Source organism: Mycteria americana, chromosome 1, assembly GCF_035582795.1.
Source record: "Mycteria americana isolate JAX WOST 10 ecotype Jacksonville Zoo and Gardens chromosome 1, USCA_MyAme_1.0, whole genome shotgun sequence".
Classification (NCBI taxonomy): Eukaryota; Metazoa; Chordata; class Aves; order Ciconiiformes; family Ciconiidae; genus Mycteria; species Mycteria americana.
In genome coordinates this window covers 77,047,361-77,059,976 of record NC_134365.1, presented here as the reverse complement: position 1 = coordinate 77,059,976, position 12,616 = coordinate 77,047,361, and the positions used below count along the sequence as shown (strand labels likewise).

General features: G+C 45.3%; 1 protein-coding gene across 9 annotated transcripts in view; it reads right to left on the bottom strand.

Annotated features, from left to right (window-relative positions):
* The window catches only part of PPFIBP1 (PPFIB scaffold protein 1), a 120,439-nt gene that overhangs the window by 85,506 nt on the left and 22,317 nt on the right, over positions 1 to 12,616 (bottom strand). For all 9 annotated transcript variants that reach the window (XM_075506891.1, XM_075506936.1, XM_075506903.1 and 6 more), the window contains exon 2: positions 1,575 to 1,650. The gene's annotated coding sequence lies outside the window, so the exon portion shown is untranslated. The remainder of the gene's footprint in view (positions 1 to 1,574; positions 1,651 to 12,616) is intronic.

Genomic DNA, 12,616 nt, shown 5'->3' with positions numbered 1-12,616 from the left:
AGCAATGACCAAAGCCAGGAGAGCCCTCAGCCCTTGGCGGTGGCACACCATCGGTCTTGGGCAGCAGAGGAGGTGCTTGCTGTCCTCTCCAAAGCCCAACGTCTCTGCTAGCAAACCTGTGCATGCAAGGCAGGCACCCTCTGGGGTCACAGGCTTTTAAACGTCGTGAGGAACAGCAGCCATCGCTGACCATCTCAGCTGGCCCTGGGGCGGCGCAGGGAACATCAGGGTGTGTGGGGGAACAGGAGGGGGATCCAGCCCATCCACCACGGAAAGCATAGACAAAAGGCAACAAGTCCCAGCTGGAGTGGGGAGACAGCCTTAGGAAGCATGAAGACAGCAGTCGATAAGAAGCCCAGCACAGCTGTGGGACAGAAGCTGACAGCTGACATAGGTAGACTTTCAGGGGCCCTGGACAGGTGAACAAGTAAGCGGCCAGAGCCTTATGTAGATACATCACAGGAAGGGAGGTATGCTTGCTTCTCCGGTGGGCTAACACACACCACCTCGGAGAGGACAGTACAAGCAAATACCACGCTCCTCATCCAGTGATAAGACAAGGACGAAGTTCAGAGACGAGAGCAGTTGGAGGGCAGCAAGCCAAGATGAAGGATGCAGCATACTAGTAGACGTGGGCGCTGGCAAGCATTTGTACAGCGTATGAACAGAGCAACCACGAGTCAGAAGGAGAGACCCAGCAAGCAGCTGGGACCTCAGGAGCGGTGTTACGGGGCGAGCACATCCCAGCCGCGGGGTGCATGGCTGAAGTGCAGATGCAGCAACTCAACCCAGCTCTCCACATGAACAGCCAGCTGGAATTTAGGACGCTAAATCATGCTAGATCGTACTGTAATATCCACAACAAAGTAGATGAGGGATAACCGTTCCCAAGACAAGACTGCCAGCTCTGACATGCACTAGGCTACTTGGATCAAATCAGTCTAGACCTAATGCAAAATGCCACTCCTTGAAGTCAACTAAACTGGGCCATTTCCAAGGGGTAATGCAACAGATGGCCTATTTTGTTGAATGCATTTTCACATAAACTTGCCCCAGTAATCTGAAAGCTCTTGGCAGTTTCTCTGCACGTTGCCATAGACCTGCCGAGTCAGATTAACTACACGCACACGGCACAGCTGCACCATGCAGGCATGGCAAGTCCAGTGGGCCTTGTACTGGAGCATTGGCACTGCTTGAGCCCATCATATACCACAGAACAGCTCCAGTGGTCATTTCAGTTTCATTTCTTGGACAATCAAAATATAATTCATTACTCTGCCACAGGCCATATGTTAACTCCAAAGCCACTGCCTGTAAAATGCGGAAAGCCTCCCTGAATCTAAACATCGTTTCAGACTGTGTTTAGTGATGGCTATCCTTCAAAAGATACCAAATAAATGGATACCTATACAAGCAGAAGCAGCATGACATTCTTCTACAACTCCTGCTGGAAGCATAATTTTAATGACATTTGAAATAAAAGCCTAAAGGAGCTGTTGTGTAAGGTATCAAGCAAAGAAACAACAGATATGTAGATATTAGACATCAGCAATGCAGTGGGTTAGATTACTCACCCAGAGGAGCAGAATTAATGCTGATCTCCACTGTCACTCTTGAGCAAGTACCACTGATCCATATAAACTTCTGACACTGAGAAGAGAGAAATAAAGAATTTAATTAATCACTACAAAGTCCGAGGCGACTTCACAGTGATATCTTATAAAAGTTTATCATCAAGTGACACAGGATACAGGAAGCACAGTGGATGACGTACATAACAGCATTAAAAAAAAGCCAATACCAAGAGATTAAAGGATGACAACTGATGTATAAAGGGGAAATGAGCTTGTTTATTCCAAATAATTCCCAGCAACATTCTCTCTCAGTATTTCTATGTTACACAGTTGGCCTGTGCCTGCCCTCCACCTTCCCAGCTGATCACACACGTATAACAAACAAAGAAGGTGAATGACACCTTGCAAGGCTTCCTTCTCACTATTGCGACCTCCAAAAATCCCAACCAAGCACCCCACAGCATTGAACATCTAGAGATCAGAGCATGAAGTGAAGCAGTAGAAGTCAGAGCAGCCCATAGCACTGAACCAACCCTACAGATCATTCCTAACAGCTATTCCCGAGTCTCTTTACTATGGCTATTTTGGGAAATCATAGATGTTCTCTGTTACTGTGGTTTGACAGAAAGTTTTAGTAATGGATACTCCCATCTACAGATTGTAGTCAAAATAAGAGCTATTTGGTGTGGGAAGCTTGACAAAATTGTTCTGGGAGAAGGTTCTGAGTAAACTTTGAATTTGAAATACAAAAGGGAAGTTTGGGGAATAAAACTCCAGCCCAATAACAAAAAAACTTTGAAACCTAGGCAATTACATGAGCTCCCATTAGAAGAGACTTAAGAATCAGTAACTCATGTATGAGTGCTCAGTGAAATTCAGTAACTCATATATGGGTACTCAGTGAAATATGGCTGGTAGAAGGATTGAAACAACCAGGAACACTCCAGTGTACCCCCACCCGGGACACTGCGCCGGCACGCTGAGACGCTGCTCTCCAAACAAAAATCACACCAAAAGCAAGAACAGATCTTGCCAAACTGACAGAAGTTTAGGACAAGCAAGCAACATGATCAGAAAGCAAAGAATCAGCTCAAAAAAAATGTAGGGCTAAAGAGACACAGACTAACTAGTGGTTGACTTGGGGCAAAGACCAACTGCAAATATCCAGAAGGTGTAAACTAGAACAGAGAGAATTCAGCCCGTGCATGACAGAGATGAGCACAAAAATAAAAAGAAAGCATTTTCAGGTCTAGATACTAAAAAGCTATAATAGATGGTCTCAGGGCACTTGAATGATTGGGTGCTCATTGCTTCTCAGAGCAGTTTTTTTAGACTAGATTTAACAAAAATACCAGAGGAAAAAAATTCCACAGAACACAAACGACAGGGACATATGAGTCTGTGCAAGCAGACTCCATCACAGGACTGGGGCTTCAGGCTATTGCAACAGAATAATTATGTACTGAGCCCTGTGCAACACAGGAAAAAAACATCTGTCAGATGGAAAAAGAGACAAAATGTGGTAGGCAGGGAAAAAAAAATATTTGAGGTTTCTATAAAGGGTACTGCAGAATGTCATGTACGAAACTACAAAGCTAGGGAAAAAAAGTTAGTTAACAGTGTTATTTTAAGACTGCTTAAAGTAACACCAAGGGCTGAAATGGAAAACCTATAATTAGACGGAGCTTCTCCCCTTCATTCCAAATATTCGACTCCAGCTGAGCCAGGCAAGGCTCACAAATTGACAGAATCTCTGGGATTCCCACTGCCTGGGCTGCCAGGACCCACAGGCTGGAGTCAGGCAGAGGGGAAGGAGATGCAGAGTGCAGCAGCTGTGGGATTTTGACGCTGCACCCCGCTGCATGGAGCTGGCCGGCCGGCCAGCCAGCCGCCTGCCGTCACAGCTGCTCTGCCCCTCTTGACATCCGCTTCAGAGGCAGTCAACAGCCTTGCCCCTATTTCCTCATCGTCTTCTCCACCACAGAAAGCATTTTCAGCACAGGAAAAGTCCAGCAGCTTTTCAGAACGAAGCTCCCTCCCGGCCCTGCCAGGTCTGTCTCCTTCCATCAATGCTGTCTTTAAGGACGGGAGAGCCACACTCCCCACGAGTGCAGATCTCCGATTGATTTGCTCTTCCCGGCATGGGGCGCCGGCAGCACCACAGCTATTCCCGAGCTTCTCTACCATGACTATTTTGGTAAATCAAAGATGTTCTTTGTTACTGTGGTTTGACAGAAAGTTTAGTCATTTCCTTCTCAGCAGAGTCAGAGTTACACATACACAGCCCACACCTCGGGCAAGCTGTACGGCCGCTCGCTGTCTAATGGGGAAGGGAACACTTGCATGCATTTCTCAAAAGTGAACTAACTGCCTTAGACCCTACCTTGTGAGCTGTCATGACAAGGATTCAGTTTGTTTCAAAGGCTGCTAGGGAAGTGGTCTACATTTCCCCCTTCCCCCCCTTCCTGAAACGCAATTTAATTTTTACTGATGAACTTGCCCAGAAATCTCAGACTCCCTCTAATCCTACAGTGAAGGAAACCTCTCTTGCACACCCCCACCTCTGAAGACTGTTTTCAAAAGTAGCGCCCATAGGGCTGGCTGTGACATTCACCCCCGTATTTCTCCTGGCTGAACAGGGCACAAGATGTAGGGATCCAAGGGCCTTTACCCTGCAACCTGCGTTAGGATGCCAAGAAGACTGGCAGCCCCCCGAGAGAAGTCTGGAGCTCAGGGACGCTGGGTGAAAACTGGGACTTGTTAGGCTTCTGGGAAAGGGTGGAGTTTTTCTGGTTTAGCTGGAAGGGTAAATTATCATCCAAGAACAGCAACCAAGGGAATAGCTGCATGATATACCAAGGGAATAGCTGCATGTGTGATTTATCATCACACGTGATAAATGCAACACAAAGCCCCGATCAGAGGGCACACGGGCAGCCAGGCATCTGGGGGATGGGAGTTCTCCAGCCTCGACAGCAAGAGCTAAGCTCTCCACAGACACCAAGCTCAACGCAAGCACAGTTTCAGTATCAAAAAAACAACCTGCCAGAGAACCACACTCATAATCAAGAGCCAATTTTTAGGAATGATCATTTAAGAAGTGTGGGACGAGGCAAACCAGGGGAGAGAGAAGTTAATTGCGTTTTTGCTTTCATACAGAGAACAATGCAAATATCGATGCCCTGGAGGAACCTTTCCAGTATCCCCAGGAAAAAAACAGTACTGCAAGACAAACATAAAACAAGAGAGGTGCAAGATGTGAATTTTTTTTTGTCCTTTCCAGACCATAATCTCTTAACCAGGAATAAAACACGAATCCTAAAATCTTGCACGTTCAGCTATAATATTTTACCTTGCCAATCAAGGGTTTTCTACAACAGCCACCCATTTCTTTTTCAAATTAAAGGAGCATGATTGCATGCAATTACACGCTGTATGAATTTAAACAGGACACAACCCTATGCCTAAAAATCTGAAAAATTCACATGTTGCACTGCGTTTAGGGGCATGGCTTACGAGGAAAGCAGCAGCACCATTTATTTGCTTTGCACCTACTAGAAGCTTTGTTTCAGGAACATTTTTGGAAGAATGCAAGAGTACTGCAAGCAAATAATCTGGTTTATGTCTGTTCTTTACTAGATAAAAATAAAGATCTGCTTTGCCTAATCATTTCTGATCAAGAAAAGAAGGGCTTTGTGTTACAAGATCTGAGAGGCCCTCCTCTCTACTAAAAGCAAAAATTATTCTGTAACACGGGACCCAAGTAGTCACAGCCAAATTCAAATTACTCTTCCTTCCCACACACTTGCTTCATGTCTACGTGTTTGTGTTTTAATTAAAAAGCTACTATGACATTCGTCCTATATTTTTAAAAGAAAACGGGGCGATACATTCCACAGGCGACAGGACTCAAAGTTTGTCTTGAATTGTCTCCCACCACCCCCTCCCAACCCCAAAGCGCTCCACGAGCTAAGCCTCCTACACACATACACCTGCCTGAACCAAACGTGAGGGCCAGCCCTGCTCAAGATTATCAGGTTTTGTAATTGGAGCATTTACACCTTGAGGACGTGGTCAGACTGGTGGGCAAGTCATTTGGGCAATGGACTTGGGACTTTCAGCACCAAGAAATCACACAGGAAGGAGGGACCTGGGCAGAAGGGCCGAAGCTGCTGAGGACAACATCAGCCAGACAGCAAAGCTCAGCCCGCCACAGGGGACTACTAAAGAAGGTGGCCTTAGTTTCCCAGACAGGGAGTGTTTCTCGAAACCCGTGGTGAAAGCTCAGACAAGCCGCTCTGCCTGCGACCGGAGCTGACGCTGCCTGTAACACTGACAGCTCAAAGCAGGCACGGTTGCCTCTCCAGGAAACATCTGACAGCAGCCGGTGCTTCCCCGGTGGTCAGCAGCTCCCCACCCTTCCTGACCTCTCATCCCTTCAGAGCAGGGACACGAAAGCCTCTGCTTTCTCAAGGTAGCATCACTCGGATCTCCTCTGAGAGCCACCCCTTTCCGCAGCTTGGCTGCCAGGAGAAGAAGCGGCAAGAGGCCTCCTCTGCCTCACACACTCCTCAGGGCAACAAAACACGAGCCAGAGCTCAGCTTCTTCCAGTCACCCTCCACCCGTGGCCAAGACGCCTCTTCCCGAAAGCCCAGCCGCACTTGCAGGAGCTTGGCCAAGCCGTGGCTTCACGCAAGCGTACACAGAGGTTCCCACGCAGGCACAGCTCCTTCTTGTCGAGGCACGCACAGGCGTCTCTGCAAACTCATTATTTGGCTTCCCCAGATCTCTATATATTAGAAGTTACTTTTGCAGAACTTGGCCATACACTTTCACACTTTCCAATGGTAATACCTAGCTCATGCTGGGCAGTACAAAGCATCACTTTTTTTTTTAAAAAAAAAAAAGCTTACATTGAGAAGATTGTTGCTTGAGAAGCATATTTGATGCTTGTGTACTCTGCCTTTAGTCTGCGTTAATAGACCATTTTTCCTTTTAATTTTTTTTTCCTCTTTAAAGAATGAATCAATAGCTACTAGATATAACTTGACTCAAAAATTTATAAAGGAAAATTAATAACATGTATACTTCCAAGGAAGTCACCAACGCAGGCTGATCGTGTCCAGTTATCTTGCCTTGGAAAGATGGGCAGAGGATTTAAAGCCAAGAAGCAAAGCAACAAAGAAACACTAATAGTTTGAATGATTTGGGGACCTAACGATTTCCCATGGAAAAAGTCATTGATGCACGTCTTTTATTTTGGTATGCTAATGGTGCAATTTTTTGTAAAAGGCCTTTGGGCAAAGGCTGGTTTGAACCTGAATGGAAGTAACCAGGGCTGCAACTTGAATAATTTCCCCACATTTGTATACATCATCTATCAACACAAAGTATCACCCACCAACACCCAGTCTCTCTCACATTTAAATCACCCTGTACCCAGATACATTTTTCAGCTGCTGCAGACCATGTAACAGATCTCTTATTTACGATGGGACAGGCTAGCTGCACTTAGACAAACACATAAAACACAGACGCTTCAGCCCTTATCTTTATTTTTGGTTTCTAGAGGGCTGTACATCTTTTGACACAGACAAAAAACCCACATAGTATCCACATTAACAAACCAATCTGGTTTTGGATATTACTAGACCCACAGCTGAAACCCAAAACAGTACTTGCCCATCCTGAAAGTGCCAGTCTTGAGCTTAAAAACCAAGTTTCAATCCGAATCTGAGGGGTCTGGCAAACACAGAAACCCAGAGTGAAAACTAAAGGGACCTGAGCAAAACTAACCACATCATTAACTCCAGTGACCCAAATAGCTGATACCTCATACAACATTTCCTACCACAAAACAGTGCATTTGAACAACGTACAAGCACAAATGTTACTGAATCAACATACCAGCACTGGAGGATACAGACAACATAGCCAATTGCCACAGCAAAGAAACACTTTCTGGAAGCATAATACAATATTATAAATAATCTCCTGAGTCAGAGAAGAGTAACACCAAACAGACCATTTAATGAAGTACTTGTAAGATCGGTAGCAAGAACAAACTGCAGAAGGTTTAAATAAAAGCTTTCAAATCACTAACTTAGCAGAGTTTAAGTGAAACTAGACGTGATTTATGCAAGGAAAAAAATTCATGACTAATCTATGACTAATTTTATATTAATCACTGAGTCCATCTCTCAATTGGAGCACCACTCCATGCAGTTTCTGTCAGCTAGTGCTTTGTTTTTATTCTACAAGTCAAAGTAACAGATTATATGCAGTTTATCATCTGTGAAAATGCAGATGTCAGTTGCTGGAAGATGTAGAAGTGACTGGAAGACATGGAAGATTATTTTATGCACTTAATTGAAGATCTTATGCCCCCAGCACCCATGTTATGGAAGCAGCGTGATAAGAAGTCTGTGTAATCAGATATGAGATAATTCAATCTCCTGGAAGACATTTTCCATAGCACGAATTTGATACCACCAAATACTGGTCTTGTCAGTATTCTGCCTCTTTCATAGTTATGTCAAGTTTGCTGACACCACACTAAAGCCATTGATCTTCTTAATCACATGGCAACCCAGAGGACACAGGGTGGACAGCCATCTTCAGGCATCACTTCTGTCCTTGTGTAAATACCAATAACCAGTCGGTGTCTCAAGCAGCCCTGCTTCTGGAAGCCAAGAGGCTGCAAGAGTTTTGTTAGAGGAGACCACTTTTTTAGGGTGAGGTGATAATAATGGTCTGTAAGACTGCTATTGCTAAACTAACACGAGAAGATTATCAAAGTGTTTTCTCTCTCACAGGCATCAGTTTGGTTTTATTCTTCTACACATTCAAAAGAGACAAGAAAAGCCTCCATGTGCCTCTTGGCTGGAGGTTTACAGGACACCTTCAACCTTGGCACGCCCCGTCAAATGCAAAAGGAGCTCCTCTATCAGTGTTGTTCGTCTTCTTAATCTGACTGGTGTTGCCACACTCTGGTTTCTGTCTTCCTTCCCAACACTACTAGAAATAAGCACAAGACATTCCTTAACAAAAAGGGATCGGGCTCACACGTAAGGTTTGCCATAACATTTTCCAGGAAGATGTCCGCCCTTCAATTATCCTGAATTGTTATGGGCATCCTTCACTTTGAAGTTCAGTCACAGCAATACTTTGCCATTCCTAGAAGGAGCTTAAATAGCTCCAGCACCACAAACTTATAAAATCCTGTTAGTGAGGCACACACATCCAAACTCTGTGTTTCCAGAGCTGAGAAGTGAGGTGGAAGTTTGCAAACAGCAAAACCCAAAAGCACTTACCAGGAAAAGGAACAAAATACATTCTTTTGTTGGTGGTGTTAAGAGGAGGCAGCCAAAAGATTTGAGTTAAAAATCCTAGAAATTAAGATCATCATAACTAGATGCTTTGCCAGCTTCACAAGTAAAAGTTTTATACATTTATTTTGCTATTTCTCCATGCAGACACTTCAGTTGTTTCAGCCCTTTTAAGTTGGTTACATGCTAATATACATGCACACAACAGGATTCAGCTGTCATGTTTTCACATGCACTGCAAATAATCCTGAAAATACCATTTCTACTAATCACATTGTTCCACACAGTTTTAAAGCGCGATTACAGAATAAAACCCTCACCACATATTTTTGGCCTGGATTCTCAAGGAAATTTAAGTTTATGTGGTAGTGTTGTTTGTCAGTCCTCACCCTATTAAATTTTCAACTCGCTAGTCAATTTTGACCACATTTGGCAGAAAGCAAAGAGATCCGAATAGGTGTCACATTCTTACATCTTTGGGAGAAACTAGTATGTAGGTAGAGGAGACACATCCAAATCAGCCTCACACAGAGTCAAACTCTGCTGCAAGAAGTCAACAATTCCCTGCTTTGTTTGGCCCAGCAGCCGCTCCGTCAGCATCTGCATGTGGGCATCCAGCGCACATGTTGACTCCTGTGTGGCCAACAAGAGAGATACTGGAGAGAAAGCATGGACCAAGCCAAAAGGGAGGGAAAAGATAATTTTGAGATAAAGAACAGCGAAAATGAAGAAGTCCAAAGAGAAGGATCATGGGTCATGGTGGACAGAGGGCCCACACACACAGGGGAAACAAAATCGTGAAGAACTAGGTTTTGTCAACCCTGCTACCTGAGCGATAGTTGGTGGCAGCTCTTTGTCATCTCCATATCTACAAGCACGATAACATCCTTTCCCTGCCCTCCTTCCACCCCCTGGAAAGCTCACAACAAACCATTCTCCCATCACATCCTGGACTAGCTGTTTACAAGCTGTGTTTCATCTTCAGATACCCACAAACAATGCCAGATGCTACTGGGTCCACAAATGGACCATGCCTTCAGCTGGCAGATGGGACAGGAGCAGCCCAGCAGCAACCAAGCTCATGCTTGGGAAAGAGCCGGGGCAGACTAAAGCCACTTCAATCCACCTGCGTCACAGCTGCAACAGAAAGCAAGATCCCTCTCCAGAACTGTCACCTATGAATTGCAGCCACCTTCTTCTTCATCGCAGAAAAGGAGAAATGCACACTGCATCCCATGAAGCTCTTGCTAGGGAATGGAGGCAACCCAGAGGCACTACTGAAAGACGATCAAACAATACCACCTGTAAGGAGTACAAAGGGAACAAAAGCTTACGAGCCGAATCGAGATCACTTGCAACCTGTGTGGGTTGTTCTTGCCCAAGGAGCTTTCAGTATCATAAACCTGGACAACTATTAGGGGATGAGAAGTACAATCAAATTATCCCTACTTCAGAAGGGGATGGCTGAGGGCCAGAAACAAGCAATGACTACCCTGAGAGGTGCCAAGCAGCCAGGATGGGCAAGGGGAGCACGCCGCAGAGCCAGGATGGATATCTGCCCCCAGCCACGGCTGAGCAATCCCGGGGCAAGTCCCACAGCCACCAGTGGCAAGTGAGGCTCACCCCACTCCCTCTCTGCCCTTAGTGGCTAGCGGATAGACAGCAGGAGGTTTTATTTGTGTTCGTTCTTAGAAACGAATGCTTCTGCACCATGAAAGCAAAATGCAAATATCTCCTCCCCATGCTCCCACAAGCCCTTCTGGTTTAGTTTGATTTTATTCAAGAATATTCTTTATAACCAACCTATTACAGCACTTTATTTAAGGAGTAAGTAAGAATGCTGCCACCAGCATTAAATACCCTTTCACTAACAATTACAGGGCATTAACCTCAGAGGAAAAACTTCATTAGCTTTCAGTCTCTCTCCTTCTTTAAAGAGGTCAGTGTCTTGCAACAACAGAAAAAAACAGTTTTTCTCTCAGGGAAAATACCAAGGATGCAGTTCAAGACACAGAAAAGATGGAGGCAGAGCACAAGACTCATGGGATAAACAATGAGATGCAGAAATCATTGTCCCCTTCTAGACCATCACTTCAAGTTCAGGCCGATTACGCAACAATCTAAGAAGTCACCAGCAGCAACTCTCTCCAGCCCCTCCATGGTCTTAATATGCAAGCCATGCCTGCGATGGCAGCCCACTTGTCAGAGGGCACTTTATCCAGTCCTCAGACTGTAGCCCTGTACGACCACAGCCAGCAGGCTCTGCAGGAAGCAGGGCTGGACGGCCACAACAGCCTGAACAGCTCCATCGCTGCAGCAAACGCCCCGGATCAAGAGCAACACGCGTCCTGACAGCAGCATGGAAAAGACACTGGTCCTGTCAGGAGCACTGGATCTGTCCTGTGCTGAGACGCTCTCTCTCCAGCTGCGATAGTCCGACTCCTCTTATTAATAGCAGGGCGCTGGCATCTGTAGCCCAGGGCTCTGAGCCAAGTACTGCAGTGTGTCAAGAGCAAGGTGGTGAGGTTTATGGAACAGAGCTTCCAAACACTGGGCCTGAGAACAAGACAGAGCCTGAGCATAAAAATAAAGGTATCCAACAAAAACAATAAGCCTTAAATGACAATGAATTGTTATTTACGACTGACAAATGCATCGCCGCAGAGCCTGAAACAGAGTCGGGTGGGGATCTCTGACCCCAGAAAGCAGTATCTTCACTTATGAGCTTTCCACTCAACTTGGTCCTATTTACTCTCCCACTTCACCCACCCAGTTTTCACCTTCATGGAAGAACAAGCAGCCCTAACCACCATAGCAGCCAAGCAGAAACTATTTAAGTGAAAGCTAGTTTCATATTTCACATGAAACATGAATAAATAAATATTCCATATTTAATTGGTTGGTTTGTTTTGTGGAAGGGAGGTGGTTTGGTTTTTTAAGGAAAGAGGCAAACTTTGTTTAGACTCCAAAACGAAAGTCGGATGTGAAAGAACTACTTACAAGATGCTGGGGTCAAACAAGTGCACCATTAAGTATGTGCTGCGTTGTATCTTCATTCAGAAATCACCCAATAACCATCTTTCCCATGGGGGACAGTTAATATTAGAAGCCACATACCTCCTACACAAGGATGTCTCTATTAAACATCCTACATAAGGATGTTCCTAGAACCCAGTAATTTTGCAAAACAGATTTTTGACTGCTGTGTAAAATTTGGGCCAGAGCAAAAAGACTTCAACACCACTTAATCTGATTATTTTCCACCACGTAAACTGGGGAAAGGACCATCTTCAGGAGCATATTCTGAGAGGTGGTGGAGCATAGGCAGACCTCATCCCCTGCGCAGAAGGGCAGGGCAAAACCTAAGCTTTTCACTGGAAGACTGCAGAGTCCGTCCCCTTGCACCATACCAAGGAGCACATGTTGCTGTCCCATGGAGAAGATGGTGGAAGCAATGGAGACGGGAGAAGCAGACAAGGTCTTTTCAGAGAAAGTCACCATCATACCTCTCACTTTCTACAATCCAACCTACCCCCGTTACCGTATGTGGTGATTTATTCTCCTTAGAGCCCCCTCCACACCCAGTATGAGATGGCTTCAATGATGGTGTCAGGACATAGAGAAAAGGCTTTCAGGTGACAGCATGTTTCTGACTCAGTCCCTTTTATCCTGAAATATCCCCTGAGAATCCTATAAATTTGGGGAGGGGAAAA